The sequence below is a fragment of the Nyctibius grandis genome, chromosome 6, assembly GCF_013368605.1.
Source record: "Nyctibius grandis isolate bNycGra1 chromosome 6, bNycGra1.pri, whole genome shotgun sequence".
Lineage (NCBI taxonomy): Eukaryota > Metazoa > Chordata > Aves > Nyctibiiformes > Nyctibiidae > Nyctibius > Nyctibius grandis.
The window spans coordinates 30,313,274-30,329,638 of record NC_090663.1 but is presented as its reverse complement, the minus strand read 5'-3'; the positions used below and the strand labels follow the sequence as shown (position 1 = coordinate 30,329,638).

Sequence of the window (16,365 nt, the reverse complement as noted above, 5' to 3'; positions counted from 1 at the left end):
TTCATTTTGTTGTCACTTACTGCTGTTTTAATTTTGTCTGATAGGTATGTGTATTTTCATCCATGCTGTGGAAATATTCATAGAATCACAGATTTGTTTTGGTTGGAAAGGACCTTTAAGATCATCGAGTCCAACCGTTAACCTGGCACTGCCAAGTCCACCACTAAACCATGTCCCTAAGCACCACATCTACACGTCTTTTCAATACCTCCAGGGATGGTGACTCCACCACTTCCCTGGGCAGCCTGTTCCAATGTTTGATAACCCTTTCAGTGAATAAATTTTTCCAAATATACAATCTAAACCTCCCCTGGTGCAACTTGAGGCCATTTCCTCTCATCCTATCACTTGTTACTTGGGAGAAGAGATCAACACCCGCCTCGCTACAACCTCCTTTCAGGTAGTTGCAGAGAGCGACAAGGTCTCCCCTGAACCTTCTTTTCTCCAGACTAAACAACCCCAGTTCCCTCAGTCCGCTCCTCATAGACTTGTGCTCTCGTTGCCCTTCTTTGGACTCGCTCCAGCACCTCAATGTCTTTCTTGTAGTGAGGGTGCCCAAAAACTGAACACAGTATTCAAGGTGTGGCCTCACCAGGGCCGAATACAGTGGGACGATCACTTTCCCTAGGTCCTGCTGGCCACACTATTTCTGATACAAGCCAGGATGCTGTTGGCCTTCTTGCCACTGGGCCACATTGCTGGCTCATATTCAGCTGGTGTCAACCAACGCTCCCAGGTCATTTTCCACCAGGCAGTTTTCAGCCACTCTTCCCCAAGCCTGTAGCAGTGCATGGGGGTTGTTGTGACCCAAGTGCAGGACCCAACACTTGGCCTTGTTGAACCTCACACAGTTGGCCTCGGCCCACCGATCCAGACTGTCCAGATCCCTCTGCAGAGCCTTCCTACCCTCCATCAGATCAACACTCCTGCCCAACTTGGTGTCGTCCGCAAACTTACTGAGGGTGCACTTGATCCCCTTTTCCAGATCATTGATAGAGATATTAAAGAGAACCGGTCCCAATAGTGAGCCCTGGGGAACACCACTTGTGGTATTGGTAATATCTGATTCATTATTTGTATGGTTTCATAATCAGTTTATTATTAACTATGATAATTGAACATCACCTCTTAAAAATGGCATGATGCAATCCAACACTTGTCAAATATAATATTGTGTGGTGGTTACTTAATCAATATTGAGAATAGCTACGATGCAGGCTGGATCTTCCAGATCCTTGCTCCTTCTAGAGGGCATGTGAGTTGATATTTGGTCCCTGACGGTATTCTCCATAGCCTCAGCCTTTTTGCAAGGCAGTTCCTCTCCTTTTGTTAGACTGTAAATCACAGAGCATCTAAGCCTGTGACACTTGAGAGAAAGTTTAAGTGACTGCGTGAGGATAGGGGTCAAATTATAGCTTCTTTTAAAGATCCCTTTAAGAAGGACACTCATAGTGATGCTTTCAAACTCACAAAAGAGAGTTATCACATGCATTTGCCTTTTTTGTGATAGATGGGTTCTTAAATGCTTATAAAAGTTCTAAAGTTGTGAATGGCCAAAGTTGGCTTGTAATTCTACTGGTCTCCTCTCCAACAATTCCTACCTGAGAAAGGCAGATAACCTCTTTCCTTGATCTGGATTTGGTCCTGTTGTTCCAGTTACATGTTAATTAATGCCACAGGAACACATCTGGAGATTTTACTTTTGATGTGCTGAAAGTCAAGCAGACTTACATGCTGTGTTGGGGTGATAATTCTTACTGTCACAGAACTGACAGAATTAAAAGAAAAAAATGACACATGCTTCACTACTGTGACTTGCTTCAAATTATCCTAAGCCTACAAAATCCATCTGTCTACCTGTGTGTAAGGACCATCTAGCAAGTGCTATTATGAGAATCAGTCCATGAAACTTCTCTAGAATACTGTGTAAAGTACCATGGAAATGGTATATTTATGCTTTTCCTCAGGCTGATTTTTGTCACATTAAATTGAATTGCTTGTGTCTTAAAGGGTTTTGCATTTGTCATAGAAAAGGTCGAGGGCTTCAGCAGAGGTAGGACCTCGTTTAGTTTAGCCATGTACCAAATATACCCTACTGAGAGGCATTGAGAAGACACGCAGTAATTATCTGTCAGACTCCTACTTAATAATGCTTAAGATCATACTTAACAGTAACTAACATTAGTCACGGTTAAATGCTTTTTAATGAAGGTTTCATAGGGTAATGTTTTGTTCCCAATTGATAAATCAGCCTTTATGGTAATTTAGTTCACCTATATCAACCAGATTTATTTAAGCATGTGCAGAAGTAGAAGCTGACGTAGTGTTTCCTATACCACAGAGTTACAGTGGCCGGCTATTTCCTAACGGCCAGTGTATCTGTACTGCTGACTTCTGCAGTTTTGCATATCCTACATAAGCAATAGCAATTTGTTATTCTTTACAACATCAATGTGAATTAATTGTGCAGTGGTAAATAATGCAATTGTTGTATACCTGAGATTTAAATGTTCCACATAATTATTTTTTTCCTGGTATTGTAATTCTGACAACTGTACTGTCTTCTCATTATTTGTGCAGTTTTTGGCGTGCTGGTTGGTTTGGTGTGTCTGATCGCTACTATAATCCAAGAACAAAAATGAATGAATGCTTTACTAAGACATTGCACTGCTAATTGCAGGTGGGGTCTTGAAGTAAATACTTGGGTTATGAAGAAGAAAGATAATAAACCCTTAGCATCGGTTTCTGGCAGCAGTAAGTGATCCAAATCTGCCTAGCCTGTCTATTGGTAACTTCTTATCCTTCATCCTTGTTTAATCACTCCTTGTCTCTATGCTACAAGGAAAGGTAAAACCAGAAGCACTTAATCTATGTTCTCTGCTTCCCTCAGCTCTGTTTTGCATTCCCTATAGGGCCTGTAAGGCAGTCTCTGTACTTTTGGGTCAGTCTCCATACTTTGGGGAAAGTCAAAGGTGGTGGTGGGGAGCAGTTCTCCCCCTCATGACTCTTCAAACCCCTTAGCAGCAGCGCTGAATGCTACTGCGGCTCTCTGGTGCAACAGCAAGGAGTTACTTCCAGTGAAGAGGGGAGTGACAGAGTTTTTGCTGAAGTTTGCAGACACAAGAGCCGCACAACATGAGACAGGACGGACAACTGGAGACTATTGTCAAGCAGGTAGTGGAGGGTGGCTGTCAAGAAGCTTGAAGCTTGTGGCTTCCAGCAGCAGGAGAAAGGATCCTGCTTCACTTGTAGACCTGCAGCTTTGGAAGTGGTACAGTGCCCTGGGCAGGGGGGATGATGAGCAGTATCTGCCCAAGAATTTGTCAGAGCCAGCTGAGCCTGAACTGCATGCCCATGTGAATGGGAAAAGGCAGGTGGTAGCTACTGGAGGCTCTTCCCTGAAGAGGAGGGAGGCACCAACCTGCCAACACAGTGTGATGCCTCCTAAAGCTGGAGGTGCTTAAACTTTATTGGGAATCTTAGGCTTCCTTGAAAATAGCTACTTGTAATTGCAGTAGGAGTGCTTCAGGATCCAGCAACATTCATAACCTGTAGTTCATAAATCTGCCTTTCAAGCATTTCTTCCTCCCTCATGATAGATCTCAGCTGTGTAAAATTTTTAATGGCATTATGCTCTGGATAACCACAAAACTTGTTTAAGGAGATAAATTAAACCCAGATGCAATCATAGTAATTGCTGTCTCAATTAAAAAATATCAAATCTTTTATTATAAATAGAGTAAATTCCCAAACCTGTTACTGGCTGCACTCTCTCAGTGGGGAGAGTAGCTGATGGCTTGAACATGCACCAGGAGCTTAAAAATGAAGACACTCAAATGCAGAATACAAGGGTGCAATGGCAGGAAGGGTAATGCAATAGGCTGAAGATAGGGCAAAGCTGCAATAAATCTGTGTTCAAGAGGATTAGTCCTGAAAATCCCTGGGCACAAGCAGTTTGTGGCAATGGTGGAATATCATGAAGCTCCGTAAAAGTTTAAGTGGAGGACTAATCCTACACTTGAAGTATAGCTATTTATATCTCAGAGTAGGATATGTCAAAAAGCTGTTCCTCAATTCTTGAAGAAGAAATAGAAGCAATATCTAAGACAGCAATGACAACTAAATGTGGAGATGATCAGAGCTAAACAATGCAAATTCTGTCATGAAATGTTTCCTCCATTTGGAGGACAGGGATCAAATTTTCTTTTCAAATGTTCTTTCTTTTTATCTCAGTCAACAGAGCATAAATTATAAATGTATATGAAGATATGAACTGTGATGGACTCATTTTTTCCCCTTAAAAGCAAAATCAAATCTTCAAATCAAATAAGGAACAACCATGCTTCTCTTAACCACTGCAGAGCTGGGGCTCTAGTACACACTGGAAGTAGACTTTCACATCCCAGGTAAAACATTGCTTTTATTAAATCAGTGCTAATTTAACATCAGTGATGTCAGGAAACTTAATCCCATAGCAACAGTTTGACATCAGAACCCAATCCCATATCCCTGATGTAACTGGCCTAATTTTTCTGGAACTTGGAAGAATCTTGATGTTTAAGATTTAACGCGATGTCTTGTAGGGAGAGTTATTGAAAGAATAGAGGAAGGAAGCAAAAATGTACATTTAATCTGCAAATTTTTTTCTCTGTCCATGCCATGTACAAGGTTTACAGTTGTCATGCCTGCTGACACTGTAAATTTCCAAGCAAAGCCTGAGTGCTTGACCCTGGGAGAAATTGTCAGCTCTGAACCTGCAAACATGCCCTACTTCTAGTGCTTGGAAGAGCCTTCTTATAGGACGTACATTTGAGCATTAGCATTATTTGGGTTGGTATCATATATTTTATATAATGTAGTGTGTACTTGGGAAATCTGTGTTCAACAGTCTGTGTATTGCTTGCCTGGTCAAATTCTATTAAAAAAGAAGTTACAAGTGTTAGTAAAATTGTGAAGGGCCAATAGGTGATTAAATAATAATGCTTTCACAGATCTCACTAGAAGTTGAGAGAAAATTGGAATATTGGGTCCTGAGCCGAATGCAGGAAAACATTTAGATATAGTTTTAGATATGATTACATTAGCATGTGGAAATCAATTTTTTTTTTATTGGAAAAGGATTATAATTTGGCTATTTCCACCCCCACCCCCACCCCCAATCAGTAGGAAATACATCTTTGACTAGGGAGACAAACTGTCAACTGCTAGGTCACTGCTGTAGACTACATACTTTGAGATTACACTCTAGTTTTTAAGGAAAGCTTAAAGTTTTGGGACCTTTAAGTCCCAAAAATTTAGCAAGTGCGACACACATTTCCTTTTAATCTTGCTCAGAGAGACAGCAGAGTTGCATAAACATGAAAAAATAAAAAGCATTTTGAGGAAGACATGTACAGAGAAATATACAGCTCAAAGAGTTAAAGCTGTAAGCAGCTGAGAAGAGGGTCTAGCATGAGAAGGGCCCAACAAACTTATTATATCGGGTCAAGTGACCTGTTCTACTGAAGTCACACAAAGATGAGGCTAGGAAAGACATGTCAGACTATGGGCTTTCTACTGTGTTTTATTGGTACTCCAAACTGGTAAGTGTTTGCTTGATTTGCCTCTCCTCCATCTTTGTTTTTTCTTGAGAAAAAAATTAAAAAAATGGATTAAAATTCACAAAGAAGTGAAAATGGTTTTTAAATGTGGAAATCCTGTGGTGTGCCTTTCTGAAAATGGCGTATATTTATACATGCGTGTATGCATATGTAGATGTATGTGTGTAAATAAAGATGCCATTTATATTTTGGATTATGCAGAGGGATGTGGATTTAACATAGTGCAGATAAATAAACATTAGGCCAATTCTTTCTCCCAAGACTTTATTAGAACTTTGTTGTAATTATTTTAGGCAGAACTGCCCAGCCAGCCAGCAGTGCTATAGTGATCACTCACCATAACCTACAGTGCAGCCAGCTTCTGGCCATGCAGGACCTGACCTGTTTTCAATGCAGTAACCAAGCGTGTCTCCAGAAGCCACTTCTTCCACTGCTTGTGGACAGTGGTGATGTGGAAAGGCGTCTCAGGGATAGCCTGCATGTTCTGGCTACAGCTCCTGCTGGCCTGCAATGCCATTGCCTCCTCCTCCCCTGCCACCATGTTCCTTTCCTCCCAGTCTGCCCCTTTAGATGCCCACATTGAACCTTGAATGAAATGCAAGCAGCTCAGCAGTAAGGTTGGTAACCTCAGGTATCAAGGTGATGAGCAACTGGGGTAATAATATCTCGAGCTAGTATATATGCAGCCAGAAAAGGACATGCAGTCAAATTCTGCAATGCCTTTCAAGAGATGAAACATTGTTTTTAAGATGAAAAGAGCTGCAGTGGTCAGGAAAAAAAATACTACTGAAAAACCAGATGAATAATTAACTATAATAATACCACTGGCTAGTGCTGTAGTACAGCAATGGGCTGGGATTCACACTGAGACCTGGAGGAGTCATTCTAAGTTTATTGTCTATCCCTGTGTACCTAGTAACATTCCTGAGAGTGAATATGCTTGCCAAATGTAGAGGAGGAATATTTGGTTTTCTCTGAGGTATAAATACAAATGTCTGTTTCCAAGCAAAAGACAGGCATGAAAAGTTAATCTACAGGGTGTCAAATCAATCAGCTGCATTGGCTTGATGGCTTGAAATAAGAATGTTGAAAAAAAAAACCTTAATAAAAACATTACTGCTCTTTCCATTCATGTATGGTCTTCTCCCCAAAAGCTACTGAGCAGCCTACTTCAGCTGCTGTGCTGCCCTGTAGCTCCCCTGAGACACTCATCCCATTCCTTCTTCCCCTCAGTCATATCAATATAACAGCTGTCCACCCAAATAAGGCAGAATTTGCGTGAGTTGATTATTGTTCTTGTTAGGTTGGTTTAACATGGATCAGTTCATCAGCTGGGCTCACTGCTGGGTCCCAAAGATGGTTAAATGGCACCATGTCTGAAAAGAGTATTGATGATGAAGAACTGATGAAGGCAGTGCTCACACACAATGAATTTTGTCAAGTTACTGCATTGTCAGTGTTATGCACCAGTGAATTGCCAAGGTCAGCCCATTGCTGGTAAACTGCTTGAGCTTTGTCTCATAGAATCACAGAATGGTTTGGGTTGGAAGGGACCTTAAAGATCATCTAGTTCCAACCCCCCTGCCATGGGCAGGGACACCTTCCACTAGACCAGGTTGCTCAAAGCCCCATCCAACCTGGCCTTAAACACTTCCAGGGAGGGGGCATCCACAGCTTCTCTGGGCAACCTGTTCCAGTTTCTTACCACCCTCACAGGAAAGAATTTCTTCTTTATTATATTTGGTATATCTTCATTATATCTTTATTATTTCATCCAGAACAAAAGTCCTGGAAGAGTCAAAATGCAATTCTTAAATAATGTTTCCTGTCCATCTCAGCAGTAGAGCCTAATCCTGTGGGATACATTCAATATGTCTTAGGCAGGGGCAAGCCACTAATTTAATGCACAGTGTGACATTCATCTAAGAGAGAAAGAATGGTTTGTGAGTGTGTCTTTATATGTCCAAACGGTTACCGGGTCTGATGCAGGAGATGTCGGTTTACAGTAAGCATATGCCTAGTCGTGCTGTTGTGGTCATTTCAGTTTGCTCCAGTTAATATTCCTTAACATAACCCAGGCACTAGTTTCTTACATTGGTTTTGTGCCTACAAAGCTATGCAGTAAACGGTGTCTTTTTCACTTCATAAAAATCATGAGTTCTCTCTGAGAATACCTGGTAGCTTTGTGGTGAGGAAAAGGTAAAGAAAGAAATCATAAATCATCTTAAGCTCTTCCCAAGACATCTGCCCTTAGTCAGTGCTGGGGACAAGATAATGGGCTAAATGGACATTTGGTCTGGCCTTTTGTCATAATTTTAATGTTCTGATGTTTGACTAAGTTAACAACTTCAGTGGAGGCCCAGCTCTCACCACTTTGTAGTCCATCTCAGGCTATCTTTCATTCCCCAAATCCTTCCTTTCTGAGTCCAACTCACCCAGCACATTTATATAGATAGCCTGCATGTGCAATAAATGAGTTTGGGGTAGTGCTTCTCAGGGAAGCAAGGTCTAACTTCCTTCACAGGATCTAACACGCTCCAGAAAACGGGTGGAAATACAGTAGTACAAAGCAAGATTGATTAAAAAAGAGGATCATGTATCCATGCTAGTTCACTCCTGTATGTCCAGGAAATGTTTTCTACTCCCAAATATTTGATCTAGTCTCTTGCAGCTGTGCACAAGTGATGGCACTGCTTGATCTTCAGAGGTCTAGTTATATGAGTGGTCCTGATGAATTACTCATGTGGTCTGAAATTTTGTCAGTAGAGATTGTGGGATCCACAGACTAAGGCAAGTAAAAGTGCGTGCGGTGCACCGTAACATCTTTAGTGTGTAAGGTAGACAGAGAGATGAGATGTGGATATCTGAAAAAAATTCACAACTCCTTTTTTAGATATACACAGTGGCAAGATGTGCAAAATTAAAAAGGAGAGCTCTTGGACTTGTGCATTGTAGATTCATTTATGCCTTTGTAAGCAAGCCTATGATGGTGTCAGACTGAGTCACTGCCATTTTGTGCCAAGTTGGAGCAGGTGTAAATAACTAATGCATGCTACAAAGCAGAGGAGCTGCAGGGCTGTATCTTTACCTCTGGCAATTTCAGCCATTCAGGGTGAGCAAACTATTAAAGACCACAGTATGAGAATCAGCTTTGTGCTACCATCTATTCAAGTGTAAGTACTCTTTTGCTAGACTGAACTGACTGTGAATTTGAAACCTGTTATCCATTTGCTGTTTATTCTTTTTTTTTTTTTCCTCTTACAGGTTGTGTTTATTTTCTTTGCTTTTTTTTTTTCCCCTTTTTAAATGATGAAGGACTGTTTGCTGGAAAAGGTCACTGCCAGTCTTCCTTTAAGGATCCCAGGTTCAGAGATTTCTTGAAGCACTTTGAAGCTTATAAGTTTTCTCATGATGGCTTGCAGTTGTTGTGCCTTGCAATCATGGTGCTGTGATCTATAGGGCAGTACTGTGTGCTGCCTAAGAACTGCCTGCGACAAGCAGATGGCCTGGATACTTCACCACCAATGCCACCTTGAGCACTGGGCTACTGCATGCTGGCCCCTCCACTGTGTTGGCAGAGGTATCTGTGGGACAGTGGTGTTACCCAAAACACTGAGATATTCAGGGCTAAATATTCACTTTTCCACAAGGAAATGTTATTTCTAGTCCAAAAGAAGTGTCCTGTTCACAGCATGGTTCTGTGAGCAGTTGTGCTGCAGGGAGAAGGGGCCAGCAGGAAGCTGCCTCCTCCTGGAGAGCAGGATCTCCTTTAGCTGGTTCTGATGCTGATCCCCTCCTCAGCTCATGAACCTACAGTCTCAACTAGAATTCCTCCTTAAAAACAGATCTCTTATTAAGCTCTGTAAACCCAGAGTGAGAGTGCTCCTTAGTAGCAAGTGTGCGTGTGGGCCAGACTATGGCATTTCAGGTTTCAAGGTGAGAACCTGATGGGAAGGATTCATTACACTCCTTCACTCCCTGCATCACGTTCTCTTTGGGCTTAATCAGTGATCCCCACTGAAATCCAGCACTACACTGTCATGCTCAGCATATTTTAAAATTTGATTTGGGCTAGAAGCTGTTGATTTGAAGGTAAGTTTTGGAGTCAGTAAAAGAAAGCCAAGTAGATTATAAACACTACTCAACAGATATTCACTCCTGAACTCATCCTCACAATGAACCAGATCTTTGAATGTAGAGACCTGCAAAGTGCCTAACACTGTAAAGCACATATAAAGCATAACCTAACACAATAACATCTACATGAGGAGGTGTTCAACCCTTTCAAGGTGTTTGATACCTGGGAAGAAGTCAGGATTTCTTACGCTATACTATATGTGCATTCTGGCCAACTCTTTTTATATTTCGTTCACATAGAACATTGACTTCTACAGTGAGTGCCAGGTAGAAGTGTCTTAAAGGTTAGATAATCTTTGACTTGGGTGCTGTAGGCATTAAAATATTTTGGGGAAGAGGATATCATGTTTTAGTTGTCTTGGGAGATTTACTCAAAAGTTTTGGCACTCAAAGTAATTGTCAGTAAATTAATCATCACTATTTTGCTTAAAGAAACAAATCTTTGCTAAATAGTCTGATTTTTAGCAGCCAGAACTCTGTTTCAGAGAACAGTTACACAGTACTATCACAAAGCAGGGATGGGGTGAGGAGATTACCCCAAATGGGGACAAACAGGCTTGCTGGCTTCTGCCTTCCCCAGAAGGAGAGCCTGAAGCTCCAGGGCAGTGGTGGGAGCAGGAGGCAATGGGGAAGGGAGAGCTCTGATGTGGAGGAGTGGGGGGGACAGGTAGTGGGAGAAAAGGTCTGTAAGAAAATATTTTGCTTTGACTGAATTAGAAACTTCTAAAATCAAAACCTTAAGCCAGATATGTACTTTTTACAGATAATGTAAGATCTTTTTCGTTCAATACAGTGTATCAGAAATAATACAGAGTGAAGATGAATGACTTGCTTGTAAATATCTAGAAATATTAAAAAAAAATTACTAAAATGTTACAATATAACTTTTTAAATATTAGCAAAAAGCTCTTTGATGCTTGTAAGCCAAATTTCAGTGCAATGAGAATTTTTACTGCATTTTTTACTGCACAGCTATAAACCCATGAAAATAAATTTTATAATATAAATCCCAAGAGAACTATAACTGTACCAGGGCAAACAAGATACGTCAATAAAAAGTGCCTGAGAGTTGAAGCTGAAATTTAATGCAAAAAGTAATTTAGTTTGACAGCGCAAGTACGTTGCAAGCCAAAAAGAAAAAGAGAGTGAGCCAGATGGGAAGTGCTTAGCATAAAGGAAGGTCCAAGAGGGAAGTAAAGTCAGATAACTGGTTTTCTATCTGGTTTTAATAAAAAAAAGAGGTGCTAAATCTGTAACTTTTTCAGTATCTCTACATAAACCTTCTAAAAGTGACTAAATGCAGGAAGAGTGATGTTACTACTGAAATTCCTAGATATCCACAGACTGAAATACCCTGCTCAGGAGGGAATAGAGGTCTGCTAGATGGCAGCAGTGACGTCAGTGTCATTTGGTATCTTCATCTTTTGGGTTGTTTGTTTTGTTGTTGTTTATTCCAAAATAAAACCAAATGAGACACCAAGATATGTATTGTGTATGCATGAAAGAAAGGCATGCAAATGTTAGATGTCTCCCCTCCTTTGGCAGAAGAGCAATCTTCCACACCCAGCCTGGTTTGTAATTGAAAGGCTGTGTTTGGTCAAAGTGACGGTAAAAAACAGATTGTTTCTGGGACCAGACATACTTCATATTGACCCATCGCTATCCAACTTCCTTGTAACCAAGGAAGATCTTCCTGGATTTTGGAAGCAGGGGTGAGGCTGGAAGAGAGTGCTGTCATTTCCCTGTTGGTGCTGTGCGACTCTTCAGGAACTGTGACTTCTCATGTAGCTTCTACATGTCAACATTACCCATATAAGTGCATCTCAGAAACCTGCAGTCAGGGGAGGAAATGTGCAGAAGCAAGGATCAAAACAATTTCTTGCTTTCATATTTCTTGCCTTCTTCTGATGCCTGGCCAGTTGGATTTTCCAAGATGGGGGAGTCTGCTCCTTTGCCAGGTGTTGTAGCTTTACCTATGCACTGGAAAAATGGGCCAAACCAGTGGCTTCAGTACTAAACAAACTTGGCGTGGAAACTCTTCTCAACTCATAGTTGAGAAGCTTAACCCTTTCTTGATTTTGCAAAACATGAGGAACACAATGATTTTGAATGTGGCATGTCCTCTGACTCTCTGTTACACAGTTACTATTACTAAACACAGGCTGTCAGCCCTTACTGTTGGTTCTCAACACATGTGTAGGCCAGCAGAAAGGGCTGCGCTCTGAGAGAGTAATTGGGAGCACCTGGGGAAGTACCTGCCTCCTTTTGTTGGTTGTGTCTGGCCCCATGTCTAGCTTCTTTTGGAACCATGAACTGAGTGGGGAGCTGCCTTGAAGAAAAAAAGGCAGAAAATACAAGTAAGTGCTAAACCTCTGTGTTTTTTTGTGGAAGTGGGTGCCTGACCAGACCAAGCATCTGTTTAAGATGTAAGATGCTAGGCTTTTTGCTGATGGTAGCTGAGCACTTTTTTAGCTATAAGGAAGAGGAAATCAGTAACTATGCAATTGCTGAGAAATTTGACTTGAGATTTTTAGGACTTCATGGTCCTATATTGTTTGAAACTACAGTCCTTGCTCCTTGGAGAGTGCAACAGAGAGGGAAAGCAACATTTTCTATAGGGGTCCTGTGGAGAAAAGAAGGAAAGGTAGGAGGCAGAAGGAACCCTGATGCGAAGAATAAGATGATTCCACTTGAATCTGTGGTTAGTTTTATGGCCACACTTCTTCATAATGAGCTCACCTATAAAATCTATTAACAACATGTATCACCTAGGAAAGATTACAACAGCAGCAGTAAATGGCTTCTTACAGTATGGCATTGTAGTGCTTTATGTTTGTAACTGACTGTAAGACCTAATACTCATTAAAATGTGCTTTTACCACTTACAGAGAAGATCTTAAATTATGAAGCCTTTAAAAACCACTCAAGCAATTCTTAATATAAAGCGTGATTGATTTCTGAAGGTTTTTCTCAGGTCTTTGGTATTCACTGTTTTCTCATGTTCTCCCATCCTGACCAGACAGTAAGCACACCTCATTTGTTCCAGATAGGTAGTTGAATGTGAAAACTAATAATTCCAGTCAGCCAAGCTGGCAGTGTAATTATGTCTTGATACATATGTTGTGAGGAAACTCGAGTGCATCTGAAGAAGCTGAGCTGCTGCAGTTAATCTACCATGCGTAGTGATTAATTTCATTGAAGAACTGAAAGTAAAATTAAAATCTTGCCCTAGGACCTTAATGAGAGGATCTTTGCTTTTGCCAAAATATTGACCCTGCCAGCAGTGTAAAGCGTGAACAAAGAAATTAGATTGCCTTTTTGCACACCCCTGACTTGGGAGGAATACTGATGCGATTTTTGTGTAGAAAACTGATTGATGATCATGCCCTGTCAAGGGATCTTAATTGGAAAACAAGATAAATCAGAGAGGAAATGAATGTTTTCATTGCGTGTGGCCCAGGACTGATTCTCTGACAGTGAAACAGTTTAAGACATGTATTACTTCAAAGAGATTTCTAGTTACAGCTTATTAATTCTCATAACTTTTTGAGTGAGCATAAATTAATTATAACATTCAAATAAACTTGGGACAGTAGTACTGTTATTCCAGTACAGCTTTTTTGTAGTTCTTATGCCTTGTTTTTCTTTGTGAATAGTGCTGCTGAGTCAGTTAAAACAAATATAAGAATAAAAATAGTACCCTGCCATTCATTTTAATTAGAAAAGATTTGGGACACAGTGGGAAGGGAAGGATCTTCGGGTCGTTGTTTGTACTACTGCATGTACTGCCTCATGATATTTCTTTCATAACCTGATCAACGTGTGTCTTAAAATACTTGGGAGTAGTAGGGCAAGCTATTAAATAGGAAGTTTTTTAGTGAAACACATTTTTCTGATAATTAACCCTCTAATTTGCAGCTTGAATTGATTTATGGCTGGTGTGTACCCCTTTGCCTTTGGGACAATATTGTCCTGTGGCTTACACAGCACTTTTCCCTAATGTTGCTTTTCCCCTTTCTGGACAACAAGCACATCTCCTGTCAGTACTTCTTTTGCTGGGTGAAACAATATTCTCTGTCATTCTTAAGCAGATGTATGTCCTTTCCCAGCTGCACTAGATGAAGAGGTTACCATCTTCTAATTTACCCCCCATTCCCTGGAAATTAAAATCCATTATTATCTACCAGCAGAGCTACTGAGGTGAAAACACCTTGAATAGTCTTTGCGAATCTGTTTTTTGTTGACTGGTAATTAAGTTGGGTAAGGTGGTAACTAGCTCATAGTGACTGAAATAGATTAAGTGTTCACCAAAGCAGTCTTAGTTAGCATCTATAAGAGAGCTGTAATCTCTAGCAGACAAATGGTGATGTGTAACTTGGAGCTGACAAGGAGAGACCTTCTTAATCCAGCACAGTATGGATTAGGAGATAATATATTCGTACATACGTGGGCTCCTCTGTGTGAATGTTTTATCTGAGCTTGTCCTTTTCATCCAGTTCTTCAGCTGAGTTTGCATAAGATGGAGCAGGTTAACAAGCTCCAGAGAATGAGTAGCTTAGTTATACTGAGAGCATGTAGTTTCTCCTGACTGCTGACACTGATGAGTCATATGCAGATTTCATCTGAGTGGGTCACATCTTTGAAAAGAAAACTGGGTTTGTGCCAATGAGATATTTTTACCCTAAAAAATCTGTTAACCAAACCCAATATTGATAACTTTGAACTGGTAGGGCGTGGATATTTTGTACTTGAATGTGTTGGGGAGAGGGGGAATATTTTCACTGTTTTTGTCTTTCAGTAGTTGTAGTTGTTTTACAAGGTGGGCAGCAGTTGTGTATACCAAAAATGTCTTATGGGGAAGAAAAAAGGTACAAAAATTGTAAGCAGCTCTAGAGCAGAATATATATATATATATGTTTATTTGTATTTTAATAGAGGTGAGAACAACTTGCTCCAATGTTGAAGCTTTGTCCTGTTTTATTTGGTTTTAGACTTCCTTTATATTAAAAATGCACCTTCTTTTTACTTTTAAACAATGATGCTTAGTGCTCTCTTATATTCACTGAATGCTATGTGCACCAGTGATCCGGCAGACTGATATGTAGTTGTGTAGCATCTTGAATGCACAATATCTGTCACTGCTCCTCCATAAACTGAGCATCCCCTATAAACAGAGCACCAGGCTTGCTACAAACAGTGTTATTTCAGGATTTAAATGTATATTTCATAATTTAAAGAAGTGTGGATGTCCTATAGATAATATACTTATATAAATGCTTTCCCCATGATATCTTGGAAGAGCTTATTTTCTGTTTGCTTTTTTTTTTCCAATTTTTTTTTTTATTTTATCTTTTTTATTCCAAAACATACACATTACTTTTAAAAGTTTCATGAAAAAAGATTGCCTGGTCACCCAAGTTAGGTACTCAAAATCCACCAGCTATTCTAATTTCTCCTTGGCACAGAACATTTTTCAAATGGATGGGATACAGGACAGCCAGAGAGGTGGACCTGTTCAAGTAGGAGAGCAAAAGGTCCAACTAAGTACCTAAAGTTCAGGTTGTCCATTCCGTGCTTTGTTATGCAGTATAGAAATACTTTTTGATACCTAGCACTTTATAGGGCTGGCAGGTTGTAATTAAAACTGTGACAATTTGTATCTGAAATCCAAGAAGAGGTACGAATGGAATCTCATGGTACCTTTTCACATATTCATTTTGACTGTAGAGCTGCATTTAGGGTACTCACATATAAAGGCTGGCTAGAGAACACTTGATTTTTCACTAAAAATAATGAAGATTAACTATGTTCTGAATGGTGGTGTGAATACATTTGGCAAGATTGCGTGCACTTGTGAAATGTGAGGAAGCTGGATGTTATGTGAATGTGGGGATGTATTAGCTATTGGCTCCTCCAGCAGAGAGAATCAAAGCCTTAATGAAAGAAACAAAAAGAGCATGTTTTATGAATCAAAGCCATGAGCTGAATGAGGGCAAGCCTTGTCTTCCCCAGCTCCTTAAACATCAGGACAGGTAATATTCATGTACTTTTGAGAGCTTCCTGGCTCAGGCCCTGGTGTTGACCTATATCAGGCCTTCTTGTCACCTTTTTCCTCCTGCCTCGAGTCAGCTTTAATATTGTACAAGCTCAGACTGTGCAGGCTTTTGTTCTCTCCTAGCAACACATCTGCATTTGATTTCTACAAATAGTTGACATATAATTCCTCACAGTCAGTATCTGTTGTTGTGCCTCTTTCTTCCATCTTTAGTTGTAAGAGCGCAGTATGACAGACTCTGTTTAATGCTACTGTGCCTTTATTCATGCAGTGTCCACAAGGACAGAATAAGCAAACGCCTTAGGTGACAGAGATGGTCTTTACCATAATGTTGAAATACTGACTTAAGATTGAAGCTTATACAAACAGACGAATTTCTATTCAAGTTGTCTGACTCATTAAGGAGAATTTTCAGATAAAATCAGGTTGTTTATGGTGTTTAATTCTCACTTTGTGTTATTTTGTCACAACCTTGCTGTGTTGCATGGCTTCTTGGAGTCCCAAGAAGTGGTTGGGTAATTTTACTTGTTTTTTCTCTTGGGACAAGAGAGAAATACAGTAAGATACTGCTGC

At 40.3% G+C, this 16,365-nt stretch overlaps 1 protein-coding gene across 1 annotated transcript in view; it reads right to left on the bottom strand.

The window, feature by feature from the left end:
* Positions 1–16,365, bottom strand: part of GABRB1 (gamma-aminobutyric acid type A receptor subunit beta1) — a 141,886-nt gene that overhangs the window by 33,280 nt on the left and 92,241 nt on the right. The gene's annotated exons all lie outside the window — the stretch shown is intronic.